Source organism: Malus sylvestris, chromosome 14 (assembly GCF_916048215.2).
Source record: "Malus sylvestris chromosome 14, drMalSylv7.2, whole genome shotgun sequence".
NCBI lineage: Eukaryota > Viridiplantae > Streptophyta > Magnoliopsida > Rosales > Rosaceae > Malus > Malus sylvestris.
This window is the reverse complement of record NC_062273.1, coordinates 19,239,746-19,255,597: the sequence shown is the minus strand read 5'-3', so window position 1 is coordinate 19,255,597 and position 15,852 is coordinate 19,239,746. Positions and strand designations below refer to the sequence as shown.

Genomic DNA, 15,852 nt, shown 5'->3' with positions numbered 1-15,852 from the left:
ATTTACTTTGTAAGAAACGTGAGTTTAAGTAAACTTTAAGCTTAACATGCCCTAAATGTCAATGTACTACCACATTAACAATTTTTCCTGAAAAAAGAGTGTTGATAAACTAATCACATAGTCTTATTTTCATACCAATTTTTTAATAAAAAAGTTTATACCAATTTTACCCTCTTGTCAAATGACATCCAAGAGCCAAAGAAAAAAGAAAGAAAGAATATTTCTCTTCTCTCTTCACCCTCTATCTGCAACTATCTCAATTCCTTCAAATAAATATTTTCTCCATTTTTCATTCCTTGATTTTAATCATATATAATAGTTGTTCAAAACATTTTACCAATAACATAATTATTTTAAAAAATTAAAAATAAAATGGGAGACCAGAAGATGAGGATGAAACTTTGATAATGCGACATGAGGCTTGGTCGTCGGATTTGGAGGGGAATGGATGGGGGTTGCGTTGGGGATGTAGAGAGAAGGACGGAGAGTTGTAATCCGTTGGAGATCTTGGAAGTAACCGGATTCTAGAACTCTAACTGGAATAAAATTCGAGAAAGAAGGCCTTGGCGGTGATTGGAGGCTTAGTTGGGCTTATTAGCACTCTAATATTTATTTTTTTTGAAAAATTAAAAAAGAACTTATATATAAATTAGAGGTTATTTTATTAGTAATAGAGGGTGATAGAATAGCATTTCAATTTTTGTAACTTTTTTTGTAAATGAAATTATAATATAGATGGGAAAATAAGACATTGTAGTGGGTCTAGTAGTACTCAAAAGAAAAAGGAAATGTACAAGTAAGTGGCCATAGCCTACGAGGCAATTACTTAAAATGAAAACTAATGAAAAGTAAAAAAAAAAACTTCTCTTTTAACGAAAAGTCATTTTTAAATATGATGAATAATGTCAGTTAAAAGTAAAACTGTGATTTTTCGTTAAAAATGGACAGTGGAGTATTTTATTAAAACTCCCTTACTTAAAAGGTTTTGCTAATGGTCTGGTCCCAACTATTATTGTTTCTTGCAACAAAGTGACAAAGTTTTCAGGAAAAAGAAAAAAAGCTACTAGATTTGGGAGTCTGGTAGTTTCTTAAACAAAGGAGTTGTTAGCTTTCCAAAATGTTAATTAGCTTTCCAAAATGTTAATTAGCTTTCTTAATTTTAAACAAAGGAGTTGATTTTAAAATTATAAAATACGGATGTCAAAACTAGTAATACAGTTGTTTATTTGGACATCATGGATTAGAATATTGGTTTTTTTGTATATAATTGGATCCTTTAACAATAATGACGATCCATTTCATCCACTAATATATTTAATTACTAAAATGTCACTAATTTGGTGACGCAATACCATACGTTTATTTTTTCTTCCAATTGGCCATGAGATTCAGAAACTACGGCAAATACTCAGACGGTAGTTGTTATACAATTGGGAGGTGCTGGTGATTTGTGTGTTTTTTATTGATACACAGCGTAGTTTAGGGTATAATATTAATAGAAGGGTTTTATCACGGTTGACTTTTAAAATTAGACTTAACAATTAAAATAGTTTCGTAAATCAATTTAGTTATTACCAGGTAGTACTACGGTCTAGTGGTATTCCTCTTCACTTGTAAATGAGAAGTCTTAGGTTCAATTCTCAATAAAGAAGAATTTGAACCAAATTATTACTAGCACATTATGAAGCTGAGCCCATTCCCTCCTATTTGGTGTAGATAATATTGTCTTTCAAAAAAAAAAAAAAAAATTTAGTCATTGTGTCCTTCCGTCAAATTTTCTGTCGGTGTGTTGATGTGAGACACAAGTTTTAAATATTGTTTTAAAAAGATATATATATATTATTAGTTTTATCAGTTTTAGTATTCAAATCTGTTTAAAAATAATAGTTTTTTTTGTGATTAATCCACATGGCACCGTGTAATTGGATAGGTAAGACTCATTAGTATATCATGTCAACACACTAACAAAAAAAATTGACGAAAATGCTACAAAATGACCAAATTGATTCCAGAGACTTAATTCTAGTGATCATTTTGATTGGAAGGTCCTTTTTTTTTTTTGAACAAATGATACTATCTACCCTAAGAGGATGAGAGGGTAGGCTAAGTCTCACAATGAGTTAGCAATAACGTGGTTCAAATTTACCGTTGGCGAGAATCGAACCTAAAATTTCTCACTTATAACTAAAAATAAATACTATTAAACAGTAGTACTAAGTGACAAATCATTATAAAACTTTATTAATAAATAATTTACGTACCAAAAACAATTGAACAATAGTATTATATGACGATGTGACGATAACCTTGGGGGCCTTTTGTGTAATCGAAATTAGCGATTATGGTTGGCTTGTATCGATCCACTTGTCTCCTAACAAGTTCTCTTTGTCGGCCCGTGCGTATAAGAATATATAAGATCCTTTTGTGGCACTTGTTCATGTCAAAAACTGGTTTGATAAGGTTCAACCGTAAAAGCTTCCCACACAAAAACATATATTAACAACGAGAGATTATTTTCACACACTTCTCTTATTTTCACACACTTCTCTTTGTTTCTAACCATTAAATTAAATAGATGAAATGAAAAGAACGGTCGGTCAAGCTGTGTGATATGCTAAAAAGAGTGCATGTTTCTCATTTATCTTAAAAAATGGAACTGTTATTGACATATCAAAATTTTCATTGTGCACTCCTCACAAATGTATTTTATTTTTAAATATAAAACGTTTGGAGTGACCAATGAAAATTTTAGAGTACCAACAACAATTTTCTAAAAATTAAAAAATAAAAAAAACTTGAGAACTATAAGTTTTACACAAATATTTTAAGAGCTCATTTGGAGAGGAATATAATAACCTAGTAGATTCATTGCCATATTCTAAATGATTTTTAGTAAAATTCTTCCCTTATTACCAAGTCAGTTTGTTATTTTTTCCCTAAATTATAGGGCTCCAGGTTTGTTGTCCCCAAAAGTGTGTTTCATTTGTGTCTCCTTACTAATATGTTGACACATGTCCTTTAACTTAACTTAAAACTCAACTATGTTAACTTTATTTATTTAACATTTAAATTTAAAAAAAAATCCAAAATAATAAAAAAGCTGTTGGGTTATGGTGAGCAAACCCAAATAGGATTCTTCACCTTCTTTTACATGGTTGTTCAGTGCACAAACTTATCTGTTCAAGCTTTTTGGTAAAACTTGATGATGACGCGTGGCTTCTTGCCGGCAAGCGAAGGAATCACCTGACAGGATATGAAAAGCCATATTTGAAATAGAATTCTTCACTTTCTTTTCGTGGGTGTTGAGTTGAACAAGGATTAATGAAGACAAAAATGATTCTAATGAGTTAAGGATTAAGGAAGACAAGGTTGTGGGTGTAGATCGGAGCTCCAGTGATTGCGCGGTTATGGAGAAACCTTTGGTGGCGCTTGATAAAGGCACCATCTGCTCGTCGTGGAACTACTCCGACCAGAGATTAGCCAGTGGTTCCGCCGACGGAACCTTCGCCATCTTCGGCTCAGTTGACTCTTGTTATTCGTCATTCTCCTGCACCTCAAAATCCAAGGTGCACGAGGTTGTTGGAATTGTAAAAATTGCTTGGGTTCCACGGGAATTCGGCGCTGCAGTGGCATGTGTTTGTGCAGATGGAACTTTATCATTGTGGGAGGAAGTTGTTGAAGATGCACAACCTCTTCAATGGAAGCTATGCATAAGCTTTAATAGCGGTTCGACTCAACTGCTAGATACCTAATTTGGAGTCTCACCGGCAGGTTTAAAAATGGTTATTGCATATTCAGATGCTCGTGTCAAGTTCTATAAGCTACTAAATCCCTTGGAACTGAAGAATTGGCAGCTTCAGGTTGAATTTCAGAGTGATATTGATTCGGTGTCAACAGTTGGCCATGCCATATGTTTATCTGCATCTATATCTTGGAATCCACAAAGAGGAGAAAGCCAGGAATCAAATTTTGTTTTGGGTTTCAATTCAAACACAACACAACTTAATTCCGCCAAGGTATGGGAATTTGATCAGGCTCATCAAAGATGGCTCCCAATTGCAGAATTGGCTTCGCCTAGTGACAATGGTGATCAAGTCTATGCAGTTGCGTGGGCACCGAACGTTGGAAGGCCATATGAGGTCATTGTTGTTGCCACTCACAAGGGAATATCAATATGGCATCTTGGGTTAAACCTTAACTTGGATGGAAGGCTATCATTGGAGAAGATTGCACTACTTTCAGGTCACAAAGGTGAGGTCTGGCTGATGGAATGGGACATGAGCGGAAAGACCTTAGCAAACACCGAAAATGATAGGGCTGTATGGTTATGGCAGTCTAGTTTGAACGGAGTTTGCCATGAAGAGGCTACTTTTAAACCCACTTCGTAGTCCCTCTGGTTTTACATGTTACTGTGCCAAGTAACTGTTTGAACATTATTGATTGTAACTATACATTTTGGTTCAGATGTTCAAAATTGAAATTCGATGTGGGAATCATTTTCGCTTCAGATTATTCAAAATTGAAATTCGATGTGGGAATCCTTTTCGCTTCAGATTATTTGAACTGTAGTGCTCTATATTTCAGTTTGAAGCAAGTGAGATTATAACAAATATGAAATCATCATTCATAGTTGAGGTGACTAAATTACTCAAAACCAAAACTATGCGCTATATATGTCCTTTAAATGCAAGAGCTGATTTGTGACTAAATGAAAGCTCTTGCAGGTGATTGGTGTCAAACGAATTTCACTCTAAAAACAAAGTAAAATTCATTCTTTTCAGTCAAACTATTTTATGAGTCATTAGCAAATTAGAAGAACTGATAGTCACTACTTTCCAAACATCAAACTAAATAAGATGGTTCTTTAATAAAAAGTATTAACTGAAGCTTTAGTCCCAAAAACAGAGTAAATTCCTTGAGTGCTCTTCTCATAGCATCTCGCACTTTCATATCATTATCATGTGTCTTCGTGGTGCTTGTCATTTGAGAGCTTAACAAAGCCTAATCCTTCGTTGTTGGTAATTGTATATGCGCCTATATGCATATATAATGACATAAAATTAGTCCTTCACAAAATAAATTATAAATGAAAAAAAGAAGAAAGTATTAACGAATTACAAAAGAGTTACCTGCAATAAATTAACCATGCTAGTTGGACCTTGCAGATAACTGCTTGTAGGATTTTGGATCCCTAAATAGTATTGCTGATATACATATAAACAGACGTGCAAAAAAATATGCTTATAAGTAAACAATATATTTCAGAAAATAAGTGCAAGATTGTAGAAGTATGCTTGTATAAGTGAACTTATATAACTGTGAAAAATCAAATGGCTGTCCAAAATGCATATGTCTAGGCATTAGATTGGGTTGACCAATCTAAATTTATAAAAACATCCAAAATTAGATGGAAAGTCATCACTAAATGAAAGTAAAATAAATCTTCAAAATCATAAGTTTCAATGAATCCACAGATCACAAGGCTACATACCGATTGCAATATGGGAGTATGAGGTAGATGCTATTTGTATAGAACTGGCAACGGAGACCACAGTTGAATATTTTAGTTCCTTATTTCAAAACTTTTTCTTTTTTGTGGCCTTTTCAAGAGCATTTCTTCGCCTCTTAGAACTTCCAGCAACTTTTTCCTAAGTTTTGATTCTTCTAACTTGAATGACATTATCATCCATGCATATAGTCTCACTGAGCTCAGATGCACTCACTTGAGTTGGTTGTTGAGTTGCTTTCTCCTTCAAACATGCATCAACCTCTCCCAACGTCTTGTTCAGTCTTGATATAATAACAGAGTTAATAGAGTTAAGTTTTAAGTTAAGTTAAGGAACATGTGTCAACATATTAGTAAGGAGAAACAAATGAGACACACTTTTGGGGACAACAAAGCTGGAGCCAAATTATAGTGGGTTTGAAGCGTTTTTTCACCAAAAAATGTAATATTACCGAAGACTTATAAAATAAAATAAAAAGAGATCTAAGAGCTTTTAAACAGATAAAGACTTCGAATGAAAAGTTCATTAGACGGTGTGACACCTCTAATTCTATCCACTAATGAAATTTTCATTTGGGATTATAGGCTTCAGCCGATGCTAATTAAGTTGGATCAAAACACAATTAATCCTTCTACGATGTTTCCTTGCACGTTAAAAGTCGGTTTTTTCTTGATAAGATTGTTGTATGAAATTATCGGAAGTTATCGTCATTATTCAGAAAAGAGCTCCATTGCATTAGAGTTGTGATTGTCATCAAATTTCCAGGGTATATGCTAATTCTAATCTACTAATTACTTATTTTGTTCTAATTACCATGAAAAGCATAACTCATGGAGAATTACGATTGTCATATAATAACAAATATAATCATATCATTTTTTTTTATCAATATAAAATCATATCATTTAAAAGTGGAAGCACATGATTTAGATAATAGCTAGAGAAAAAACGATAAGACAATAATTAATAACATTATTAACAAAAAATGAAATGAGAATAAACGAGAGTGCGACCACCACCAACACCGACATTTCCAAGACCAACTTCAGCTGCCCCAAAGCAGCAGCAAACGAGAGTGCGACCACCACCAACCCCAATTCCAGCCGCCCCAAAGCAGAAGCAACCGAGAATGCGACCACCACCAACACCAACACCAGCCGCTCTCCAAGACAGCAGCCACGGAGAGCGAGAGTGCAAACGCCTTACGATGGCATTCGAAGATGTTGGTCGTCTCTATGTTAGGAGCACTGAAGGTTCACACGGTTATCAAAGGTGTAAGGCACCAGATTAGATCTTTAGTCTGTGTGTGTTAGTTAGGGGAATGCTAAGTCACCTAAAATATTTAGCTTTGGTATTTATGTATAAATACTTCATGTACAGAGGATACAATGTCAATGAGTAATGAAAAACAGTTTCACAATTCTCTCTCTCTCTCTACATTCTCTCTCTCTCTAATCTCTCTCTCTCTCTCGCTCTCTCTAAGATTCAGTTTTCTTACTCATTAAGATTTTACTTTCTACATGGTATCATCGCCGGAGTCCACCGACGTTGATCTCCCGCTTCTGTGTTCTTGAGTTTCTGGCAATTTTCTATCCGGCCAAACAGATCTTTCTCGTCTTCTCTTTCAACTCTCTGTGAAATTTGCCATGACTGCTGCGGAGAACTCGACCAATTCTTTCTACACTCTGAATACGGTAGAAAGTTGTGTGCTTGACATTCTTGGTGGATTCCTTTTTGCCGAGTTTAGTCACGTTGGACAGGAATGTTGTGCTGCCGTCGTGGAAATTGACGAATATTGTTATGGCCAAATGTTCAATCAGTTCAACAATAACTACTATACTCCCGAGCTCAGACAAATCAACGCTATCCACCCAGAGTACCTCATAGAGGTTAACTAAATCGAATTAATAGTTGATCGTGATCATTTAGGTAGGCTTTGTTAGTTGGTCATTGATCATCTATGTTTTTTTTTAATTTTTTTTTATTTTAAAATTTATTTATTATTTTTTAGAATTTTTACCTATCGTTCAGGTTTTAGGGTTTTGTTTCTAGCTAGGTAGGCCTTTTTATTGGATTTGTTCCAACTTAATTAGAGGCAGCATGTTTTCTCTAATTTCTTTTGGGATATGAAAACTAAAGATGGATATTTTATCAGTTTGCAATAATAATAAAGTTGTTGTAGGCATAATTTACTAAACAATTATGGAGGCCTAAGAGAGAGAAGGGGTGCGGCACATAGAGAGAAGAAGAGATATATGTGTAATTGTGGGTGTGTTATATTCCACCCCATTGTGTTTATAGTACTAGGATAGGTAAAAACCTTTCCCTTTAGGATTACAACATTTAATAGGTAATCTACTCCTAATAGGAATATAAGATACATTCCCATATCTACTAGGATTTACACAATCACATTCCTATTCTAATAGGACTGCAACACTCCCCCCTTGAGTGTGTAAATACTCAAGTAAATGACGCATCAGGTCTTCAGTGATGAAGCAAGTATAGTTGATGAAGTCGTCGGTACAACGGATGATCGCGAGTCTCAAATTTACTTTGAAGTATGCATTTGTAAAAACTCACAAAAACCTTGCTATGGTAAAACCCAAGGAATGGGGAAAACTCATAGACTAAGGAGAAAAGTAAGAAAATATGCATAATGTCTAAAACAATTGTCAAATTGGACAAAGGTAGTGAACTCAACGGAGTATGATCATCCCGGGATAGGTGCCTCGTTAAAACCTAGTGGAAAAAATGCTCCTAATCGTAGGGAAAAAGAGTACATTAAGATCATGTGAGTATACTTCTAGATACTCCCCCTGAGTTAGACATAACTTCTAAATAAGAGAATTACAGGCGATTCAACTCAGATAATTTACGCATACCGATTCCTTGGACAAGCTTCTGGAAGGTTAACTTCGGCAGTGACGTCATGTAGAGGTCAGCAAGGTTGTTGGGGATCGGCTTGCATGACTTCAATTTCCTGATGCTTTGCTGATGTAGATGTAGACGCAATATGTCTTGGCATTGACTTCGTTGATGTATCATGGCTTGGTCAGGTTGATACATGCGGCATAATCTTCATAGATCATCGTTGGGACTCAACGATGGATGAAAACACAGCAAGTAATTCGAATATGCTCAATAAGAACTCCTAACCATGTCTCACTTATGGCATAATGAAGTGAGGTGAGTCTTGGAACGATTCGAAGATTTCGCAACTAAGGTCATATTGTGGACCTCTAAGATATTGCGATATCCCTAACGGTAAAGACATAACCATTTGGGGATTTTGCCTTGTGCGGGTTTGATAAGTAACCTATGTCAGCATAACAAACAAGGCAAGCATCATTTCGAGGATCAGGGGGGTTGGATCTGCTGAGATACGTTGGGATTTGCCTATGTAGTACCTTCAGGGTATGTCTTTAATAACAATTTAGTTGTTGCGTGTAGACGCGGTGCTGCATCATTAGCAAGATCAACAGCGAAGGAGATGTCTTGTCTAAATACAATGAGCTAAGTACAATGAAGCGCAAAGTCGAACTTAGATATGAAATTTCATATTCCATAACCTCTTCAAGGGTCTCATTTGCATATAACGTATGGATGATCAAAGGTGAACTCAAAGGTCACACATTTAGGGTGTAGTTTGACCGGAAGACCAAAAATACTGTCAGAACAATGCTCAACTTCAGGTCAAGGCATAAATAAGTTTTCCCAAGATCCTTCATCTTAAATTCCATCTTCAGGTGCGAGGCAGTTTTCTCAAGCTCTTCTGGAGTCTTAGTGAGATTCGTGTTAACGACATAAATTGTAACTCTAGCAATTTGGAATAAGACTTCATAGTTTAACACACAAGGGCATAATTCATATCCCTGACTGATCAAATAATCACTTAGACGGGTATACCACATCCGTCAGATTTAAGTGAACGTCTTAAACAAGTTAAGATGATGTTTCGTGGTTTTGGAACTATTTGAACCAATCCATGTAATTCTTCGGGAACTTACATGTAAATCTCCGTATCTATATCCCCATGGAGAAAACACTAACCACATTTCGTAGTGCTGTTATCAATCACAGGATGTTTTGAGAGAAACCTTGCACCGTAAGGCGTGCATCATATCGTACTATTTTCATTCATCTCATAACGCTTCCTTTCCCATTTGGAACACAACAAGGTTACCTTGGGCAGTGTAGGAACGACAGGTCCAATACACACTTTGGTAAATAATTTGACCTGGATTGTAATTTCAGTTGTCTAATCAGTTCTACGTTGTCGCTTAATCAACAGAACACGGTTCGATGTCGTCGCTTTTCATTTATGTCGGTAGCTACCATAAAAGTGAAAACATCATCGATGATAATCTCATTTCAATTCTATTTAGCTTATCCAAACTAGTATACTGGACCAAGAACTTTAAGTCTCGGGAGAAATCTGGATAAATCTCATGAGATGGAAATGATTTGAGACAACGATTGAGTTTAGATTCATTGTTGTGCCTTGTCTTCCTCTTTTAGGGAAGTGAATCCTACGAACCGAATGATCTGTCGTGCTCCAGGCTAAGACGGATTGATTGGCTATCCGCTGGTGTACCGGACCGTCCAACAGGGGCATCCAAACCATCCAACAAAGGTGGCACACCTTCCAGGGATGTTGACTCGACGTCCGTTAAATACGTCTATCCTTGCAGGCATGTTTGCAGCTGGTATATGATTTCATCACTTTAGCTAGATCAGAGGAATGCGTCTAGAGCAACATTCTGAAATCTAGAATTCATCGCACTTGCTTATCATACTTGTGCGGTATGGGGATCGAGATGAGACATAGTGGGCAACGTCCATGCAAATTCGCGCCGTTCTTTAGGAACGTTGACGTTCTTATCTCCCCATAACAGGGGGAAGACGGTCTCATTAAAGTGACAACCTGCAAATAAGCGCTAAAGAGATCGCTTGCAAGGGCTCAAAGAGAGCTAATGTGAAGGAGAATCATGATCGACAAAATATGCACATCCTTCTTTGAGGACCCATGGTGGTACGTTGTGGCGGTGCAACTTGGCACATGGAATGCACACCCAAATGCGTAAATACGAAAATCGTCAGGTTTATACCCAGTAACCAACTGTAACGTCATATAGGTTGGGTGGCAATGGGCCTCAAGGCGGACCAATATAACTGCGTACAAGGATTGCATAGCCCTAGGCAGAAACCGAAAACTTGGTACATTTACCAAAATTCGGGCGATCATTTAAATTGTGCTTCATGATCACTAAGTGAGCTCTTTGGGGTGAACATGGGAATTTAATGTTCAATTATAAACTCAAAATACATGCAATACTTTATAGAAAACCATCAATATAAACTCTTCGGCATTATCTAGTCTCCCAGACTTTAAGGGATAAGTAGGGTGGTGAACCCTTAATCGGCCATAAGGTTTAGCAGTAATGCTTGTGGAAAAACATGTGACCAGTTTTTTGATTCATCAACCAAAACCATAAGTATTTATATGGTCCACATTTTGGTTGGATTAGTCCACATATATTCCCTTGAATCTATTGTGAAAAATGAGTCGTTTTGTATCTTTGCTAGGGATGATTTAGAAATCAAATTTCCCAAAATGAGCAGGCTTTTGGCAAAGTGTGCTTGTAAGCACAAGATCCTTACGGCGGGTAGGGAGATGCGTTGTAGCATCATTGTTCGACCTAAGTGTCCCAAAAGGTCATACCAAAACAAGTAAACTACTCAATCATCCGGCTACAGGCCGACCATATGTGTCATGTGCCCTAGTTGGGAGACAACCCATTGGCCCCAAATCGAAGCTTTGGGCTCATTTTTGGAGGTGGTGCAAAGATATGTCACCCGATTTTCTTTAGTGGTTCATTTATGATCATTGTCATTTCAAATATCCTTAAAAACTCAACGTTAGGGAGAATTTAAGGTCCCTTAAATGGTGATTTAGTACCATTCATACAATGAGGAGCGTGCCAATGTTTTTAATTAGGTGGGATAGGCCTGAAGTCGTTGTTAGAGATGTGATTTAGGTGTAAAGTTAGTGTGCGTAATACGCATTCATCCAGACAACTAACTTTCCCACATTCCTACCTAATCAAATGTTTAATTGAATCGGTCACATGTATTAAGAAACATGATTCAATTAACTCATATTTGAGGACAATATCAATAAGATATCCATAAGTAAAACATACACCAAACTTGAATCCAATAACATGGAAAAATGTTCACAAAGTAAATGATTTACTAAGGGGATTCGGCCATTAAGGCATCTATGTCAAAATTCTGCTCTTCCAACAGTGTTTAGTGGAGAAAAATTAATCTCACATATTGACTAGTAGAATGGTACTCCTCAACAAAATTGGTAGGGCACGAATAAGTGTATAACCAATGATTTATTCCATCAAGACAGAAGTAGATTATGTAGGGTTGAGGTTCGGGAATACTATTCCTTATTCTTGAAGTTTTAGGTCTTAGGTACCAAGGATCATGCTTCGGGCATGATGCTACACCTTGGCAGGCCCTGATTCTAACATATGTTGCAAAAACAAACTCGAAATTGGATTATGAGATAACTTGCCATTCGATGTATCCCTGCCGAAACAGTGCATCACCATTCGGTAGGCTTTGACCGAACTGGGTCAACTACTCGATAGACTTCCAGCCTAACTGGGTCCATGCCTTTCTCTCACATTTGTGGGATTAATCAGATCCAAGAATTTGGTAAACTTCCGCTATCTACACTGTTGTTTAAGGGCCTAGTTATAAACAAGGAATGACGAGAAAAGTATTCTCTAGTCAATATTCGATTGGATTTATAAACTTCAGAATTGTACTCATTCATAGACGTAATCATGATGTGCTTCAGGCAATGTCTTTCATGATTAGACAGTTTATAGGAGCGAGCCAAAGAGCCATGGAATCCTCGATCGAGAGGTATTTCCATTTGTAATGCTTTGAGCATAAGTCTTCAAATGAAGATCATGGCAGAGACTTATTCAGCTCTTCCATGCTATTGTTGGCTTCAATGGTTTCTCAGCTTCTTAATACTCAAGTGGAGATTCACGTCTTGTACCCCATATTAAGTGGTTTCTATTAGAAACGTCCAAATAAGGGAAATTAAACTTGTGACGGTTCGACAATCCATTGAATTTGGAGGGAACAAGGTTGTGATTGGTGTTATGGGAATGAATCATCCATAAGCATCAAAGTTAAAACATTCAAGTTCTAAGACATGGTTTCATGAAAAACATCGGGTTTTCATGGGTGTATTGTTTTATGAAAATTTCGGGTTTCAAAGGCACTAAAATTGAAACTACAGGTTCAATTTAGTTTATGAACGTTTAGTTCATAAAAGAAAGGTTCCTATAAGAACACAGAATGCAATATACTAACTAAGTGTAGTGGATTTGAGTTGCCTTTGGGAACTCAAGTGTGAGTGCTTCGGGACTAAGAAAGTAAGTTAACAGTTCAAAGTTTAAAAATAAATTATTGAATCGTTAATGTCCAAAAGTGATCTTCAAGTCAATAATTTTGGATTCATTATCAGATTAATGGACTGCAAGTCACTTTTAATTAATTCAATAAATTGGGCCATACAAGGTCGATTGTAGAAGCAAAATAATATTAACATACGGGTTAAATTATTTAGAATGCTAAAATACTAGCATTTGGATTTAAAAATATGCCCCAAAAATATTTTGGGCATGGGTGACGTGGGTTAAAGGGCACGGGGTGCCTTGAGTAAAAGGCATGGCCCCTAGAAAGGGCCTAAGGTATAGCTGCAGGCCATGAGAGGGAAAAAAAGGACCCCCAACCGTAGCTGGGTTCGGTTTTTGGCCCAAAGGGGTCACGGGGATGGCCCAGAATGAGCTGGTTGAATGTTTGGGTCACAGGGAGCCCAGCCTTGTTGGCTGGCGTGTGTGCGTGCAGTGCCTAGTCGCATGGGCTGGCAATATGGGTGCAGCAGAGACGTTCCAGGCCGAAGCCAAGTGTCCTGGTTGCACAGGGATGGTGCGGTGCCGCACGAAATCCATTCCCTTTTTGTTTCAATTCCCTTTAGGGTGTAGGAAAACCCTAAACATGCTTCTAATTTCTTTTGATTATTTGACTCACAAATTCCACATAGTATAAATTGCGTAATACATGAAACAAATATATATATATATTGACAAATATATGAATATAGACAATATATATATCGGAAGGAAAATATAAACATAGGGGGTTCATGTATCATAGGGAATGTTTTCATGCTTCATGGTCGTTTCAAATATCTTACTTTATTTTAAGCGTACCTGATTGGCAGAAAACAATAAAAGCCTTTGAATTTGTAGAAGATTATTCGTAGAAAGCCAGAATTGCATCTCCAATGCGTTGTATCACGTTCAACATAGAAAAATTAAATTGAATCAATAGTATGTAGATTAATTCAAAAAAATAATGAAATTAATCATGAAAAGAATAATTAAAACGTAATACTCCCCTGATTGAAGAATAAACTCTCTTTAGCGCATCTTCGAGAGTGTGCTGATAACGTGTTGCAAACATAATTTACTAAACAATTATGGATGCCTAAGAGAAGGAAGGGGTGCGGCATATAGAGAGAAGAAGAGAGATATGTGTAATTGTGGGTGTGTTCTATTCCACCCCATTGTGCCTTTATTTATAGTAGTAGGATAGGTAAAAACCTTTCCCTTTAGGATTACAACATTTAATAGGTAATCTACTTCTAATAGGAATATAAGATACATTCCCATATCTACTAGGATTTACACAATCACATTCCTATTCTAACAGGACTGCAACAAAAGCGTCTTTTTATTTTCACATATTTGTATGAAGCTGCCAATTTCTCCCTAAACTTTAATTTTAACCAATTACTCCTTGAGCTTTTATAATTAGCCAATTTCCCTCTTGAACTTTAATTTTAGCCGATTACTCCTTTGAACTTTTATAAATAGCCAATTTCCTCTGGCATTAGATTTTGAAAATTCATCTCATTTTCCATCCATCTTGATCACGGAAACAATTTATCCAATTTTCCATTTATCTTGATCACGGAAACTGTGGATGCAAATTTCTTCCTCCTTGATCTTGGACAATTTTGCACCTACAAAACAATTAACACCTTAGGTTAAGGCCAAGAGCCTCACGCGCCCACGATGAATGGAGGGGGCTTTGGCCGAAGAACCTCCGATGCCAAAGTTAGAATTTAGAGAGAAAGAGTGTTTAGAGAATTTTGGGATTTTTGCCAAAAAGTTGGAATGAAAGTTTTGTGAAAAAGGGAGCCTTTTTATAGGGTTTGGCCGGTCCACTTTTTAGAGAAAGTGGCCGGCCATTAAGTGGGTTTTGTGGTTAAATTTTAGGTTTGATTAGCCAATTTATTATGATTAATTGGCTAATTAAACATAAAGGGAATAAATGGATGGTTATAGAATCAATTAGCTAGCTTAATTGGGGTAGTAAAGTGGGAAAAGATAGGAAAGGTAGAAAGCTAAGGGGATGGCCGGCCATGTGGTGTTTTATGGGTAAAAAGGATCACTTAATTAAAGGGATTAATTAGGCAATTAACCCCTTAATTGGTCATTTATCATGATTTTTAGAAGGAAGGTTTTAGAAGTTATGGAAAAAATAAAATAAATAGCTAATTGATTAGCTAAAAGAGGTAAGAAATATATGAAATGAAATTGGTTGAGAATGATTACCCGCTACTTACACGTAGGGATCCTGATACACCTCAAGGGTATTTTTGTCTTCTTCATCCAAAAATCCACGTGTCGCCTTGTGATTATTTTTGGCTCCGCAAATGCCCCCACACCTGTTGGGCTGCTCGTAGGAAAGGGCAGTAGGTGTAGAGATCTTTTTGCTTTAGGAAACATAGGACCGGTTCCTATTTTGATGTAGATTCACTTTTTAATAGGAAATTAGGTCATTTTAGGAAAGGCAAATAAATTTCTCTCAAAGCCTATTCAAGTCCACCTTAAGTGGGTTATTAAATCAACTTTGGAGAGCGATTTATTCTACCCTACAAGAGAGAGATAGCTTAGAGGATATTTGTTCCCCCTCTTTTAGCAATCTTCTACATCTTGCCTGTGCAAATGACCGTCTTTCGGTGCTTTCTTCGTCTTCTTCGTGCCGCACTGAGGTAAGAAAAAAAATTAATTTTCCTTGTCTTCTTCTTGGATGGTGCTACTGCGGGGCAGCCGTCGGGGTGGTGTGGCACGTCGACTGGCATGGGCCAGGAGTTGGCTCGGCATGGGCTGAGGTGGTATTGTGGCAGGGACCACTGCTTTAAGCTGCTCGACTTGGCTAGAACCAAGGGCAGCTTGTA

General features: G+C 36.7%; 1 pseudogene; it reads left to right on the top strand.

Moving 5' to 3' along the window:
- The first annotated feature begins 3,385 nt into the window (after positions 1–3,385).
- On the top strand, positions 3,386–4,460 carry LOC126600407 (protein SEH1-like; annotated as a pseudogene).
- The last annotated feature ends 11,392 nt before the right edge of the window (positions 4,461–15,852 follow it).